Here is an 18,369-nt window from a genome sequence, read left to right as displayed (position 1 = left end):
TATTTAAAAAAACAAAACAACAAAGCAACCAGAGTCCAAAAAGTATTTCTCATCCAAGATATATGCGTTTACTGATGATGCCTCTAAGACTACTTCAGTGTGATTTCACAAAGAACATCACTGAACTGCAACAGGGAGGTTGTTGATTACACATTATATTCTTGTTCAACAGCGTCACTTAGAGTCCAAAGTGTGTACCACAACACAGCGAAAAGCTTGAAAGAGCATAATAAACATCCAAACCGAGGGGAAAAGGATAAACACTGATGTGTGTATTATCACGGACAGATTAAATAAATAAAAATACATATGCAAATTTTGAGAGCCTTGCCAGTAGGTACATGTTTTGATAATAATGAAAATTGGTTTTGTTTGTTGTTATAATGATAATTATTGTTATTACTATTATACAGTAAATAGTATAAGGTGAATTTCTCATTAGAAGTTATGTTGGAAATGGAAAGTTATCAAACAGGAAGTATTGTATATTAAAGAGGAGCTGTCCGCACTGTGGTACTGAAAAACATCGCGCTCACTTGTTGTGGGGTTAACTACAACCAACGACTCATTGCAATTTAATTTCAGTTCAGACAAAAAAAAGATTCCAAAAATAAACAAGTTGCGTCTTGCACCTCACCTCTAGAGGAGAGTCTGGTTCATCCAGGATGCTCTTTTCATTCTGTAACCGCTGCATCGTCCCTGTAGAACTGGGGTCCATTATCAGCACGTTCTGACTACCAGCTCTGCCGAACTTACAGTCACTCTTTCTGGAGTCAGTCGTCCTGCACACCTCGTAATTGTACACACGTGTTGGAGAGTCCCTGTCCCCAAAGTGTCTGAGTAACGTGGTGGATAATATGGAATCACAGGGAGATTGGAGTGATACAGGATGCGAGACTGTCTCCATCTGTAGATTTTCTGATATAATAACCACTAAACACGTGATGAAGAGGAAGGAAACTACAGCCAGAGCCAACACTAAGTAAAAAGTCAGGTTGTCATTGTATTCCTTGTCCTGTGTAAAGTCAGTGAACTCCGACAGCACTTCAGGGAAGCTGTCCGCCACCGCCACGTTAACAATGACTGTAGCTGAACGAGAGGGCTGCCCGTTGTCCTCCACTATAACAGTCAGTCTTTGTTTCACTGCATCTTTATCAGTCACTTGGCGGATAGTTCTTTTTTCTCCATTCTGTAAGCCCACTTCAAACAGCGCCCTGTCTGTGGCTTTCTGCAGTTTATAGGAGAGCCAGGCATTCTGTCCAGAGTCCACATCAACAGCCACCACTTTAGTCACCAGATAGCCCACATCTGCTGAACGAGGCACTATTTCAGCACCAGAGAGCCACCAGTCTGGACTGGGTACAGAACCTGAGGAGGGTTGTCGTTCTGGTCGTGGATCAGTATTTTAACAGTCACATTGCTACTGAGTGGAGGTGAACCTCCATCCTGCGCTTTGACAATGAAAACCAGCTGTTTGATTTGCTCATAATCAAACGAGCGAACTGCATGTATCACTCCACTTTCTGCATTTATAGAAACATACTCAGAAACTGGAGATCCACCGGTATTAGTATCTTCCAAAATATACGATATTCGGGCGTTTTGGTTTTCATCAGGATCTTTAGCTCTCACAGTGAGAACAGAAACGCCTGGAGAGTTATTCTCTGGAATAAATGCGCTGTAAACACCTCGTGGAAAAACCGGGGCATTATCGTTCACATCAGAGACCTTTAAATGAAAGGTTCTTTTTGTTGACAGAGGAGGCATTCCTGCATCTGTCGCAACAACAGTGATATTATAGTCTGAAACACTTTCACGGTCTAATACAATATCAGTCACCAATGTATAGTAATTTCTTAAATTGGATTTTATTTTGAAAGGTGCGTTTTGTTCTATTCTACAATTTACTTGTCCGTTATCACTTGAATCGAGATCTTTTACATTTATAATGCCAATTGTTGTACCGGGAGGGGAGTCCTCTGACACAGGACTAGTGAACGACATGACGCTAATAGTAGGGGCGTTGTCATTCACATCAGTAACTTCAATTATCACTTTACTTGAATCTGTCAAACCTCCTTGATCTTTTCCTTCTATTCTAAGTTCATATTTTTTGTCTTTTTCATAATCAATAGAGCCTGTTATTGAAATGACGCCAGTTTTTTCATCAATTCTAAACAAATCACTTAGACCACTGTTCAGATCTGAAAAATAATACGTAACAATACTGTTTGACCCGATGTCTGCGTCACTGGCATTAACAGTGGTAACGTAAGTATCTCTGGGAGAATTTTCCATCACTGTAGCTTTGTACACAGATTGATTAAATACAGGTGCATTGTCATTGATATCAAGAACAGTCACATCTATATTTACTGTACCAGATCTCTGCGGACTTCCACCGTCTACAGCTATCAGCTTTAGAGACAGATGAGGATTTGTCTCTCTGTCTAATGGCTTCTGAAGAACCATCTCTGCGTATTTCTTTCCATCTGCATTTGAGTTTTGTTTTAAAACAAAATTGTCATTCTCGGTCAAAAAATATTCTCTGAGTCCATTAACACCCACATCTGGATCTTCTGCACTAGTCAGTGGAAATCGAGATCCAGTATTAGCGGATTCACTGATTTCAAAATGGATGCTGTTTCTTTTAAACGTGGGCGAATGATCATTTATGTCTGTTATTTCAACTGTAATTTGATATAGCTCCATCGGGTTTTCTAAAATCACCTCAAAGCTGAAACTACACGGTGTCACGTCTCCACAAAGCTGCTCTCGGTCAATTCTATCATTGACGACTAAAATCCCTTTGTCTGTCTTCAGCTCGGTGTACTGGATGCTCTCTCACGATACGGGCCCGACCGGAACGAAGCCTTTTCAGATCCAAACCAAGATCCTGTGCTACGTTACCGACTAGGGAACCTTTCTTCATCTCCTCTGGTATTGAATATCGGATATGTCCGTTGACCATACAAATTAAATAAAAAAGGACCAGCAGTAAATGCCAGTTCTGTCCGCAGCCAAAACGCCATTTTTCGCACCGGGTATAGGGTCGTATTCCACATGCCATAATAAATGAAAACACGAAAAAAAAATGCCTTACAACGATCCAAGGACGACACTTATTTTGAAAAATAAAACTCACGAAGCACTAAGGAAAAACTGTATTGTTTTTACAGATAATATCTAAACGGATGTATCGGTTCATGTGAGTCTGTTTTCTGTCTGTCAGCCCACATAATGCACACTATCTCCTTTTCTCTCATAGGCCAGAGAAGCAAGGGAGGGGACTGTGTGTTAATGTTTCAAAGATTATGTTGGATTGACCAACAGCGTCCCTTAGAGTCCAAAATCAATAACACCATGCAACAATGAATTGTTTCTGGGAAAATGTACTATATGGAATTGGAAAAATTGTTAATTACATTTAAATACAAAATTATCTCAAAACAAGTTTTAGAGTGAAGCCGTTTTCAAGCTATTAGCTCTTATAATATGCAAGCATATGAATAAAAAAAAATGCCCGTGTGACGCACGTGAAACAGATAAATTACATACACAAAATACCACTAAAATTTCTATCATTGTTCACGAAGCGCTGGGAAATAAAACCCTAATAATTTGGTAATTAGAGCAATGAACGACGGCATTTTTGATTCTCAAAATGATAACTTAAATCACGCGCAAGGTGTTTTTCAAATACATAATCACGAGTGAATACACACAAGAGACTCTGGAGATCAGCACTTTCATATTTACAAAGTTGCAAGAACCTAGCAGGTTAGGAGTCTGCCTTAACACAACATTAACTAAGTCAAAGCAACGTGCGTGTGTAATTTCATTCTAACACTAACTCAGAGTAAAGAGTGATACTTTGTTGAAGTTCGGCATGTCAATACAGACGCAGTAATCTTATCAAGTGATACTGAGTACTGCTGTCCATGGTGCTGAACATGATGACATAGTGCGAAACAGTTCACTAGACGTTAAACATGAACAAAGAAAAAATAATAATGGCACCTAGATGAAGCTATATTATTTGACTAACCTCTAGAGGAGAGTCTGGTTCATCCAGGATGCTCTTTTCACTTTGTATCCGCTGCCATCGTCCCTGTAGAACTGGGGTCCATTATCAGCACGTTCTGACTACCAGCTCTGCCGAACTTACAGTCACTCTTTCTGGACGTCAGTCGTCCTGCACACCTCGTAATTGTACACGTGTTGGAGAGTCCCTGTCCCCAAAGTGTCTGAGTAACGTGGAGGATAATATGGAATCACAGGGAGATTGGAGTGATACAGGATGCGAGACTGTCTCCATCTGTAGATTTCACTGATATAATAACCACTAAACACGTGATGAAGAGGAAGGAAACTACAGCCAGAGCCAACACTAAGTAAAAAGTCAGGTTGTCATTGTACTCCTTGTCCTGGGTAAAGTCAGTGAACTCCGACAGCACTTCAGGGAAGCTGTCCGCCACCGCCACGTTAACAATGACTGTAGCTGAACGAGAGGGCTGCCCGTTGTCCTCCACTATAACAGTCAGTCTTTGTTTCACTGCATCTTTATCAGTCACTTGGCGGATAGTTCTTATTTCTCCATTCTGTAAGCCCACTTCAAACAGCGCCCTGTCTGTGGCTTTCTGCAGTTTATAGGAGAGCCAGGCATTCTGTCCAGAGTCCACATCAACAGCCACCACTTTAGTCACCAGATAGCCCACGTCTGCTGAACGAGGCACCATTTCAGCCACCAGAGAGCCACCAGTCTGGACTGGGTACAGAACCTGAGGGGGGTTGTCGTTCTGGTCCTGGATCAGAATTTTCACAGTTACATTACTACTGAGTGGAGGAGAGCCTCCATCCTGAGCTTTGACAACGAATGTCAGTTCTTTGATCTGTTCGTAGTCATATGAGCGAACTGCCATGAACGATTCCGCTTTCTGCATTTACAGAAACATATTCAGAAACTGGAAATCCGCCTACACCACTAACATCCAGAATATAAGATATGCGAGCGTTTTGGTTTTCATCAGGATCTTTAGCTCTCACAGTGAGAACAGAAACGCCTGGGGAGTTGTTCTCTGCAATACACGCACTGTAAACACCTTGTGAAAATGTTGGAGAATTATCGTTCACATCAGAGACCTTTAAATGAAAGGTTCTTTTTGTTGACAGAGGAGGCATTCCTGCATCTGTCGCAACAACAGTGATGTTATAGTCTGACACACTTTCACGGTCTAATACAATATCAGTTACCAATGTATAGTAATTTCTCAAATTAGATTTAATTTTGAAAGGTGCGTTTTGTTCTATTCTACAATTTACTTGTCCGTTATCACCTGAGTCGAGATCTTTTACATTTATAATGCCAATTGTTGTACCAGGAGGGGAGTCCTCTGACACAGGACTAGTGAATGACATCATATTAATGACAGGTGGGTTATCATTCACGTCAATCACATCAACTACAACTTTACTGGAGTCTGTCAAAGCCCCTTGGTCAGTTGCCTCAATGCGTATTTCATATTTCTTTGCTTTTTCATAGTCAACCTCCCCTGAAAGAAATATCACACCTGTTGTCTTGTTAATTTCGAAAATACTGTGTATGTTGCCTTGCATTTTTGAAATAGAATAATAAATCAAACCATTTGATCCACTGTCTGCATCACTAGCATTCACGGTGATTATATAAGTCCCTTTAGCGGCATTTTCCATAACAGTGGCTTTGTAGACTGACTGATTGAAAACAGGAGAATTGTCATTAACATCTAAGACAGTGATATCTATATTTACTGTACCAGATTTCTGTGGCGTCCCACCGTCCACTGCTATCAGCTTTAGGGACAGACTAGGATATCGCTCTCTATCCAACGGTTTCTCAAGGACCATCTCTGCATTTTTTCGTCCGTCATTATTTGAATGCTTTTTTAAGATAAAATTTTCATTCGGAGATAAATGATAGTCCTGAAGCCCATTGAGTCCTACATCAGGATCATTGGCTGTTGGTAAAACAAAACGCGCTCCCGGAGCGGCTGATTCTCCAATCGTCAGTTTCATGTCGTGCTGATGAAAAGAAGGTGAATTATCATTTATGTCCAATACTTCGACTGTAACGTGGTGCAGTTCCATCGGATTTTCTAAGATCAGATCAAAGCTGAAGCTGCACGGTGTTACATCTCCGCAAAGCTGCTCCCGGTCTATTCTCTCATTCACGACTAGAATCCCTTTGTCTGTCTTCAGCTCGGGTGTACTGGATGCTTTCTCCGGTAACGATACGGGCCCGACCAGAACGCAGCCTCTGCATATCTATTCCAAGGTCCAATGCGACATTCCCAATAAGGGACCCCTTCTTCATCTCTTCTGGGATTGAATAACGTATTTGACCACTGGCAATATGACTTAGAAAAAAGAGAAGCAGAATGCTTTGCGGCGTCAGTTTGTAGCACAAACGCCATCTTAAAGCCCGGCAGAGATGTTTTCTGAAATCCATGTTACCAAATAAGCGTTATGAAACGATACTCTTCAAACACTGGAGGATTTACAATAATTCCTCTCTCTCGTAGAAAAAAAAATTCAAACCATTGCCAGTATATCTGGGTCCATCACAAATGTCGTCCACAGTCAAAGTATATCTGCCCAATACAGAGCAGAATGAAGGAAGGCACCGCCTAAAACACTGTTCCGATTTGTTTTTACTTGACCAACAGCGTCCCTTAGAGTCCACTCACTGAATATCAACACAAGGAAGAAAATTAACTGCAAATTCAATTCACATAGCAACTGACTGCCAACAATCTCACTTGCAGAGAAAATCAATATCGTCATTACCACGAAACTGAAACAAACACAAACTCTGGTATATGATAAATTCAGTAGTACAGTGGGCCCTAAGCATCTAACATGCCACACAATACAGTGTCTTACGAGTGCAAGCAACGAAAAACTTTAACTATAGAAAACAATGCATTGCTGCACACAGAAGCACAGAAATGGAGGAAATTATTATAAAATCTCCAGAAAATTACCCACTTGCACTGCAAAAGCGTACAAAATAAAACTTCTATTGAATATTGATAAGCAGCGCAAAGGTGAGGAAAGGTTTGAATTTGAACAAGTCATCAACACCAGACGTGAGAGGTTCTGTTTTTTTTCTAATCCTATGACAGAAGTATTTACCTGATGTCTCTAGTTTTCTTAGAGTCAAAAACAATATAATTTGGAAATGCAAGAGAGATGCATTTTAACGTAATTCGTAGAACGTGGTTTTAAAAGCCATTGCTACGTTTGCACAGGGTGTTACAGAGGCAGAATCCTTGCAAAATGATTCAAACAACCTGAGGCGCTATCCCTGGTGCTGAAAATTAAAGCAAGGTGTTCAAGTATGCATAATCAGTGCAACCATTTAAGATGAAGAGAGAAAAACATACAGGATCAGAGGAAAGGTAAGGTTATCCTAACTCACCTCTAAAGGAGAGTCTGGTTTCATCCAGGATGCTCGTTTCACTCTGCATTCGCTGCATCGTCCCTGTAGAACTGGGGTCCATTATCAACACGTTCTGACTACCAGCTCTGCCGAACTTACAGTCACTCTTTCTGGAGTCAGTCGTCCTGCACACCTCGTAATTGTACACGTGTTGGAGAGTCCCTGTCCCCAAAGTGTCTGAGTAACGTGGTGGATAATATGGAATCACAGGGAGATTGGAGTGACACAGGATGCGAGACTGTCTCCATCTGTAGATTTTCACTGATATAATAACCACTAAACACGTGATGAAGAGGAAGGAAACTACAGCCAGAGCCAACACTAAGTAAAAAGTCAGGTTGTCATTGTACTCCTTGTCCTGGGTAAAGTCAGTGAACTCCGACAGCACTTCAGGGAAGCTGTCCGCCACCGCCACGTTAACAATGACTGTAGCTGAACGAGAGGGCTGCCCGTTGTCCTCCACTATAACAGTCAGTCTTTGTTTCACTGCATCTTTATCAGTCACTTGGCGGATAGTTCTTATTTCTCCATTCTGTAAGCCCACTTCAAACAGCGCCCTGTCTGTGGCTTTCTGCAGTTTATAGGAGAGCCAGGCATTCTGTCCAGAGTCCACATCAACAGCCACCACTTTAGTCACCAGATAGCCCACGTCTGCTGAACGAGGCACCATTTCAGCCACCAGAGAGCCACCAGTCTGGACTGGATATAGAACCTGAGGAGGATTGTCGTTCTGGTCCTGGATCAGTATTTTCACAGTCACATTACTACTGAGTGGAGGAGAGCCTCCATCCTGAGCTTTGACTACTAGCTGAAGTTGTTTAATTTGCTCATAATCAAAGGAGCGAACCGCGCTAAGAACTCCAGTTTCAGAGTTTAAAGACACATAAGTAGAAACTGGACTACCACTGACCTGTGTGTCCTCTAAAAGATACGAGATTCTGGCGTTTTGGTTCCAATCAGAGTCCCTCGCGCTGACAGCAAATATTGAAATTCCAGGTGAATTATTCTCTGTGATCTGAGCAGAATAACTGCTTTTATCAAAAAATGGTGCATTGTCGTTTACGTCAGAGATTTTAAGATGTAATTTTGTTGAGCTACAAAGTGGGGGAGTCCCAAAGTCCGTGGCTGTTATTGTTATGTTATATTCTGAGACCGACTCGCGGTCAAAATGTTGATCTGAAACTAAATTGTAATAGTTTGTTAAAGATGACTCGATTTTAAAGGGATGTTTGCCATCTATAGAACATTTTATTTGCCCATTTTTCTCAGAATCTGCATCTTTCACGTTCAAAATAGCAATCGTTGTACCAGGACGTGAGTCTTCAGACAACGAGCTAGAAAGTGACATTATATTTATGACTGGGGCATTGTCGTTAACATCAATAACATCCAGTACAACTTTACTGGTCCCGGTGAGACCACCCTGATCTCTTGCCTCAACCCTAACCTCATATTTTCTGTCTTTTTCATAATCTATTTGACCAGATACAGAAATCGTTCCAGTATTTTCATCAATACTGAATATATCTGCTGCACTCCCTTTCATTTTAGACAAACTGTAAACGATGACTCCATTTGAACCGCTGTCTGCGTCTGTGGCATTTACTGTAATAATGTTTGTGCCTCTCATCGTGTTTTCCATCACAGATGCTTTATATACTGACTGGTTAAATACTGGAGCATTGTCGTTGGCATCTAAAACAGTGACATCTATATTTACTGTACCAGATCTCTGTGGTGTTCCTCCGTCAACTGCGATTAACTTTAAAGACAAATGTGGACGTTGCTCTCTGTCTAAAGGCTTCTGTAGCACCATTTCAACGTATTTACTTCCGTCTGGATTTGCATGTTGCTTCAAAATAAAATTGTCGTTTGGTGACAAAACATAATCTTGCAAAGCGTTCTGCCCCCACATCTAGATCCTCTGCACTCTGAAGTGGAAACTGCACTCCCACTACAGCCGATTCACTTATTTCAAAACTGATAGGTTTATCTTTGTTTGGGAAGACGGGAGCGTGATCATTTATATCCAAAACCTCAACTGTAATTCTGTGCAGTTCCATTGGATTTTCTAAAATCACCTCAAAACTGAAGCTACATGGCGTTATGTCTCCACAAAGCTGCTCTCGGTCTATTCTCTCATTCACGACTAGAATCCCTTTGTCTGTTTTCAGCTCGGTGTAGTGAACGTTTTCTCCCGTCACGATACGGGCCCGCCAGAATGGAGCCTTTTCAGATCCAAACCAAGATCCTGCGCTACATTACCAATAACTGAGCCTTTCTTCATCTCCTCTGGTATGGAATAACGAATCTGACCACCTACCATATCATTGCATGAAGCAGCAACATAAGCAGTCCTATTTGTCGTCGCAGTCCACAAAACAATCGCCATTTAAGGATATGTAGTGGGAGATCCTCGAAGTGCCATCATGGCAACAAACAATCGAAAAAGATTACTTATATCCGATTGATATCAATTGTAAATCTGGTTCTGATATATCCGTTTCCTGGTTGCATCTAAACACGTCTTCAACGTTTACATGCAAGTCTGTGAGACTATGTTCGCCCCAAACGTCGAAAAAACACTGAGAGTCTTCCCACTGTATCGTCAGTTCGGGGGATGAACTGAATGACGACACAACTCAGAAAATATTTTACTGACAACAGCGTCCCTTAGAGTCTAGAGGGTGAATTTCAAACGAGCCAAAGAGCACAGTACTAACACTCTTTAAAAAATAGAGTTGATTGAATGAAGAGGCTGAGTTTTAAAGATACTGTTTGTAAATAAAAGCAAACTCTAACACATCACATTGTTTTCAGTGGAAAAATGAAAAAATGTGGAGTGAAAATAACCTATCCAAAGTAAATGAAGAAATAAAATAAAATCTTAACCCGAACAATATGCTTTCAATTAAGCAGATTGCAATAAATAAATACAGCAGCAGTTCTTACAGGAAATAAAACATCTACATGATGTGAAAAATAGTTAGCTTTAAGAAAATGTGCATGTTTTTCTTTTATTGTGGAACAAAAATAATGTGTTCCCACAACAAAAGCGGTGTATTATAATGTGCTACATGAGCACTACTATTGAAATTAAGCTGTTCCCTGTAATATGATAAAATGTAAATAATTCAGTATAAGGATTTTTGTGACATGCAGTGACAGCTTAGGCTGTAGAAATCAGTGTGATGGATTGGCATATGTGTTGCCTTTAATAATGTTTGTGTTCTGTCATTTGGGATTTGAGATACTTTATTAAATGTTTTTGCCTACTCAATCTAAACTCTTGCCATCATTTAAATAAATGTTCGAATATAAGCGAATGAAAAACTGAATACTGTACACAAAACACACACAGTATGAAAATTTTGGCTCTTCAACACTGATAAATATGAACATGATTGTATTAGATACAATGTGACAACTATACTGTACTTTCCATCGTGAATGTACAGATTTGCAGGAGCTGACTCAATCAATGACAGAAAACAGCTGAGCTGTCCATAGTGCTGAAAGTGACATCGGAGAACTGTTAGCGTTAAGTGCAGCTAAAGATAACAAAACAAACATGCAAGAACAGAGAAACTAAAGAACATAGACGAAGCTAAACTTTCAACTAACCTCTAGAGGAGAGTCTGGTTCATCCAGGATGCTCTTTTCACTCTGTATCCGCTGCATCGTCCCTGTAGAACTGGGGTCATTATCAGCACGTTCTGACTACCAGCTCGGCCGAACTTACAGTCACTCTTTCTGGAGTCAGTCGTCCTGCACACCTCGTAATTGTACACGTGTTGGAGAGTCCCTGTCCCCAACGTGTCTGAGTAACGTGGAGGATAATATGGAATCACAGGGAGATTGGAGTGATACAGGATGCGAGACTGTCTCCATCTGTAGATTTTCACTGATATAATAACCACTAAACACGTGATGAAGAGGAAGGAAACTACAGCCAGAGCCAACACTAAGTAAAAAGTCAGGTTGTCATTGTACTCCTTGTCCTGGGTAAAGTCAGTGAACTCCGACAGAACTTCAGGGAAGCTGTCCGCCACCGCCACGTTAACAATGACTGTAGCTGAACGAGAGGGCTGCCCGTTGTCCTCCACTATAACAGTCAGTCTTTGTTTCACTGCATCTTTATCAGTCACTTGGCGGATAGTTCTTATTTCTCATTCTGTAAGCCCACTTCAAACAGCGCCCTGTCTGTGGCTTTCTGCAGTTTATAGGAGAGCCAGGCATTCTGTCCAGAGTCCACATCAACAGCCACCACTTTAGTCACCAGATAGCCCACGTCTGCTGAACGAGGCACCATTTCAGCCACCAGAGAGCCACCAGTCTGGACTGGATATAGAACCTGAGGAGGATTGTCGTTCTGGTCCTGGATCAGTATTTTCACAGTCACATTACTACTGAGTGGAGGAGCCTCCATCCTGCGCTTTGACGACGAATATCAGTTCTTTGATCTGTTCGTAGTCATATGAGCGAACTGCATGAACGATTCCGCTTTCTGCATTTACAGAAACATATTCAGATATTGGAGACCCACTAATCTCACACTCTTGTAAAATGTAAGACACACGCGCGTTCTGGTTTTCATCGGGGTCTTTAGCATGAACACTAAGCACGGAAACGCCTGGAGAGTTATTCTCTGCAATCAAAGCACTATAAAAGCCTCGTGGAAATACTGGGGCATTGTCATTGACATCCGAGATCTTTAGATAAAATGTTCTTTTAGTTGAGAGGGGAGGCGATCCTGCGTCCGAGGCAATAACAGTGATGTTACACTCTGACAGATTTTCGCGATCTAATGCAGCATCGGTTATCAATGCATAATAATTTCTCACGTTGGATTTAATCTGAAAAGGAACAACACCTTCGATGGTGCATCTTACTTGACCGTTTTCATTCGAATCGGCATCTTTAACATTAATTATGCCAATGGTGGTACCAGCAGGGGAGTCTTCTGACACACAGGGCTCGTGAATGACATGACGTTAATGACGGGAGCGTTATCATTTACATCGATAACCTCAATTTCAACTTTGCTGGAATCTGTCAGCCCTCCTTGATCTTTAGCTTCAACCCTGAACTCAATTTTTTTGTCTTTTTCAAAGTCTATTTCCTTTGCCACATAAATTCTTCCTGTAGTCTCATCTATGTCGAACAAATCAGCTATTCCTGCCTTAGATTTTGAGAAGAAATACGTTACTCTCCCATTTGAACCACTGTCTACATCGCTTGCATTCACAGTAACAATGTGAGTGCCTTTTGGTGCATTTTCAATCACAGTGGCCTTATACACCGATTGATTAAACAATGGAGCATTATCATTGACATCTAAGATACTGATACCTATATTTACTGTACCCGATCTCTGTGGATTTCCGCCGTCCACAGCCAACAGTTTTAGAGACAGGCGTGGCTGCTCTTCTCTGTCTAAGGGTTTCTGAAGCACCATTTCAGCATATTTACTCCCGTCTGGATTAACATGTTGTTTCAAAGCAAAATTATCGTTCGGAGTCAAAATGTAGTTCTGCAGGCCGTTTGCTCCAACATCAGCATCGTCCGCACTCTCTAAAACAAAACGGGAGCCAAGCGCAGCTGATTCGCTAATTTCAAATTCCAAGTGCCTATTTTGAAAAGTGGGAGCATTGTCGTTTACGTCCAGTACCTCTATTGTCACAGGGTGCAACTCCATGGGTTTCTCCAGTAAAATCTCAAAGGTAAAGCTACACGGTGTCACGTCTCCACAAAGCTGCTCTCGGTCTATTCTCTCATTCACGACTAAAGTCCCTTTGTCTGTCTGCAGCTCGGTGTACTGAATGTTTTCTCCGGTCACGATACGGCCCGACCAGAGCGGAGCCTTTTCAGATCTAAACCCAGGTCTGTGCGACATTGCCAACAAGCGACCCTTTCTTCATCTCCTCTGGGATCGAATACCGGATCTGTGCCCTCCGTCTGAATGAGAAGAATAAACTGTAACATAAACAGATACACTGTCCTTCGCAATCGCCATCTTAAATCTCTGTCTCGATGATGCTCCTTCAATGCCATGTGAAAACAAGGATTTCAAACAAACCGAGCAGGGAAAGAAAGAAGGAAGATTTCAGGTCAGTGATGAAAACGGATACATTCCAGGTTAATTTAGATTGGAGTTAAAGTCTAAATAAGCCGCTGAGCCCCAGCTCGTATGAAACACAGATCATCTCCCTCTTGTAAAACGCAGTAACAGGGAGGAACAAGCCTGCCTCATGAGGCCATGGTGGAATTGATTTACAGGCAACAGCGTCACTTAGAGGCTAAACTATGAAACTCGTCTATCCAGACATCCATGCCATGAGTTTAGTGTTTCGAATGATACTCTCTAAAGTAATGGCATATGTGGCCATAGAAATACGATTATGATTGATCACTCTAATTACGGACATGTAAAGTTTCTTCAGGAAATGAGAGAAGGGATTAATCAATATAGTGAAAAGGTGTTGTTCATTGCCTCTAGACCACATTTAAGAATCAAACGTTTCTTTCCTGTTGGCAAAATGATGAATATATAAGAGGATCAGTCTCTTCCTCATTAAAAACAACAAACACAAAATACTAGTTCGCAAGGAAACTGTAGTAAAAATGCACTATTACTTACCAATCTGTAACAACATGTTACATGTTGCATTAAATTTAACCAGGTCTCTTCAAACCAACCCAAAAACCTCAAATGACAACAAACAACAATATCTCAATGCAAAGCAGGACTTCAGTACCATGGACAGAGGAAGAGCTGCGGAACCAACCGCCAGTGTTATAAACATCATGCTGTACTTGGTGCAGAGTAATGGTTTTTTATGTGTCCACTATTACAGCTAGAATCAACAACATCAATACAAAAATATGAAAGTGAACTTTCTAACAAAACATATTACGCCCAAAGATGCAACAGCTGATATGATAAACGTCCACAGACAGACTTACCAGAGTAGACATATGAGATACTGCTGATGACTGCTCTCCATTCTGCAGAGTTTCAGTTCCAGCTCCATCCACACTAACCAAACTTTGACTCATCGGTTTCATATATTTCATGTCACTCTTTCTGGAGTCAGTCGTCCTGCACACCTCGTAGTTGTACACGTGTTGGAGAGTCCCTGTCCCCAAAGTGTCTGAGTAACGTGGTGGATAATATGGAATCACAGGGAGATTGGAGTGATACAGGACGCGAGACTGTCTCCATCTGTAGATCTTCACTGATATAATAACCACTAAACACGTGATGAAGAGGAAGGAAACTACAGCCAGAGCCAACACTAAGTAAAAAGTCAGGTTGTCATTGTACTCCTTGTCCTGGGTAAAGTCAGTGAACTCCGACAGCACTTCAGGGAAGCTGTCCGCCACCGCCACGTTAACAATGACTGTAGCTGAACGAGAGGGCTGCCCGTTGTCCTCCACTATAACAGTCAGTCTTTGTTTCACTGCATCTTTATCAGTCACTTGGCGGATAGTTCTTATTTCTCCATTCTGTAAGCCCACTTCAAACAGCGCCCTGTCTGTGGCTTTCTGCAGTTTATAGGAGAGCCAGGCATTCTGTCCAGAGTCCACATCAACAGCCACCACTTTAGTCACCAGATAGCCCACATCTGCTGATCGAGGAACCATTTCAGCCACCAGAGAGCCACCAGTCTGGACTGGATACAGAACCTGAGGTGGGTTGTCGTTCTGGTCCTTGACATGTACATTAACTGTTGTGTTACTAGTTAGTGGTGGCGATCCGCCATCTTGAGCTTTAACTCGTATTTTATACTCTTTGACTTGTTCATAGTCAAGTGAACGCAAAGACTGAATTACTCCACTTTCCGTATTAATTGAGAAATATGAGGAGACTGGAGCTCCATTAAATTCGCTGTCAATAAGAAAATATGATATGCGTGCATTCTGACCCTGATCTGGATCAGTTGCGTAAATCTGCAACAGAGTGACACCAGGAGAATTGTTCTCCATTACCTGAGTGCTGTAAACACTTTGGCTGAAAGCGGGTGCGTTGTCATTAATATCAGTAACGTCTAAGAATACAGTTTTACTGCTTGATAAAGCAGGCAAACCCTCATCTGTGGCAGTGAGAGTGATGTTGTACTTGGAACGCTTTTCTCGGTCGAGGTTTTGCTCTGGTGACTAAGGTGTAGTAGTTTCTGAGAGATGATTTAATTTTGAAAGGGAGGTTTTCGTCTATATTTAAATGAACCTGCCCATTTTTACCAGAATCTTTATCTTGGACGCTAATCAAGGCCACAACTGTACCAGGAGCAGAATCTTCTGAAATCTTACCCGAATATGAAGCCATTGTGATCACTGGGCTGTTATCATTCACGTCTGCTAATTCGATAATTAACTTGCTGGCGCCCACTACACCCCATGGATCTTTTGCTTGAAGGTTTATTTCGTAACTTGGAGAAACTTCGTAATCGATGTCACCGGTTAGTTTAACCTCTCCAGTGTAAGAATTTATTTCGAAAGGACAGGATGAATGCTCTTCTAGGTGGGTGAAAAAATATGTGACGTTGCCATTATAACCTTGGTCTAAATCGACGGCACTGACTCTAGCAACAACTGTGCCTCGGGAAACATTTTCCAAGACGGACACTTTGTATAAAGACTGCGTAAAAACGGGCGCGTTGTCATTTGCGTCCAGAACAGATACATGTATTCTTACTGTCCCAGACCTCTGCGGCTCCCCACCATCAACAGCCGTTAATATAAGCGTATGTTCGCTTTGCTTCTCGCGATCCAAACTACTCTGAAGCATCATTTCAGCATATTTACTCCCATCTCCTCGAGTGTGTTGTTTGAGAACAAAATGATCGTTTGCTTTTAAAGAGTAGCTTTGCAGTGAGTTTACTCCTACGTCAGGATCAGCTGCGCTATCAAGCAAGAATACAGTCCCTGTGGGCGTCGATTCGCTAATTTCCAAGTTAATTTCCTTTTTGGGAAAAGCGGGAGCATGGTCGTTTACATCTTGTATTTCGATCGTAATGGAAAACAATTCAAGTGGATCCTCTAGGACAATTTCTAGACTAAAGCTACACGGAGATTTCTTGGCGCATAATTTTTCTCTGTCAATTCTTTCATTGACAACAATATGTCCTTTGTTCTGGTTCAGCGCGACATATTGGTTATCCTCATCAATAACAAGTCGAGCCCGACCAGACACCAACCTTTTTAAATCCAAGCCCAGGTCTTTTGCGACGTCTCCAACAAACAGCCCTTTCCTCATTTCCTCTGGAATAGTATAACGAATTTGTCCATTAACCGCAGCGACAACACAGAAAAGCAAAATGGATACTCTCCAGTCCAATGAGGCGCCTTTGCTCCTCAGAGTCTCCATTTCTTCCAATGAATATCAAATCCAAAATAAAACCGATATCCGGAGGGAGGTCTTGCACTCAATATGTACCATATGTATTTTGAATAGTCCCCTGCCAAATCTATACAATGCGACCGTCCAAACTAGAGCCTCAGTGAATGTATGCACACGGTTATCGCCTATTTCCCTCAGAGACGGGTGGTGACTTTGTCTCTGTAATAAGGCCGATGTTATACAAGTAGTCTCCTTAGGCAACAGCACCACCAACAGTGACTAAGTTAAACAACATGAGTAAACCACCTACTCCACTGTCCGTCTAGTGTATACAATGTTTACAAGGCCTTTTAGCCTAAACCTTGATGTTGTGGCCCTTTGACATGAAAATTCAGTAAATATAACATCAAAAACTAGATAGATAGATAGATAGACAGATAGACAGATAGATAGATAGATAGATAGATAGATAGATAGATAGATAGATAGATTATCTCCTCCCTCTTGATCCAATCTAACTGATGAGCCGAGTGACCTACATTTGAGTAGTGGAATTAACATCTAGTATGAAACTGCTGCAACATTCATCCACAAGCATGAACAAATACTGGCAAATTTCACAGCACTATACTTCTGCATGTACTTAAAACATGATGTCTGCACAGGTAGGAATGCCTATCTTAAAATGGGTCACGATAGTGCCTTGCATGGTCCCCTGCTCAAACACAGTATTAGCATATACAGCCGCAGAGCATAACATTCTGCACATCATGATTGTGCATTATTCAGGATATGACTGCACAGCAGCAGCCAGGATTATTATTATTCATGTCGTTTAAAGCCTAGGGTAGAATCACATAGCATGCACAAATAAGAGCAATGCAGCTGCCTGTGTTACAGAACTGCTGGCTAAAATTTCAGTCTTGCATATATATAACTTCAAAAGAAATAATTTAGAAGAAATGTGTCTTATAAACATTAATAATTTTGGTTATGTTGGCTGATTTCAACAGTCCCCATGTGGTGAAAAGGAGAAAGTGAGGAAAAGAGATAAAGAAAAGAGACAGAAAAATAGGCAGAAACTCATTCTAGGTCAGTTGTATTGGATATTGATTGTGGGAATTGAGTGTGGTGTTGATGAGGCTGTAATACTATTTTAACTAACTTTAAAAAGTGTACAATGTGAGATTTACAGAGAAAAGAAAATGAAAATCATCTTACCTGTTCGACCAAAATTGAAGTTTCATTCAGGGGGTGTGATAAGAAAAGAAAGGAGAAAAAAAGAGAACAGTTAGTATGAATGCTGATAAAACAAAATTTAATTAGATCTTGACACATTCTTTGACATTATGTACATATCCACTGGGAAATAATGAATACTGTTATAGTTGGATCTCAGTGTCTCTCAATCTTGTGACTTGTTGTCACATGAATGTTTTGTTGTGTTTGGTAAATAAATCTTTAACTAAATCAAAATATTCCTAACTTAACCAGACCTCACTGGATTTTTTTTAGAACAGCCACTGACACTTAAAGATGTCACAAA

General features: G+C 41.2%; 2 pseudogenes; both read right to left on the bottom strand.

The window, feature by feature from the left end:
- Nucleotides 1–568: 568 nt before the first annotated feature.
- Nucleotides 569–13,465, bottom strand: LOC108899102 (protocadherin gamma-A3-like; annotated as a pseudogene).
- Nucleotides 13,466–14,380: 915 nt separating this feature from the next.
- On the bottom strand, nucleotides 14,381–17,183 carry LOC108899112 (protocadherin beta-15-like; annotated as a pseudogene).
- Between the last annotated feature and the right edge of the window lie 1,186 nt (nucleotides 17,184–18,369).

This window comes from Lates calcarifer, linkage group LG8 (assembly GCF_001640805.2).
Source record: "Lates calcarifer isolate ASB-BC8 linkage group LG8, TLL_Latcal_v3, whole genome shotgun sequence".
Lineage (NCBI taxonomy): Eukaryota > Metazoa > Chordata > Actinopteri > Centropomidae > Lates > Lates calcarifer.
The sequence above is the reverse complement of the archived record's forward strand: the minus strand, read 5'-3'. Positions and strand labels throughout refer to the sequence as shown.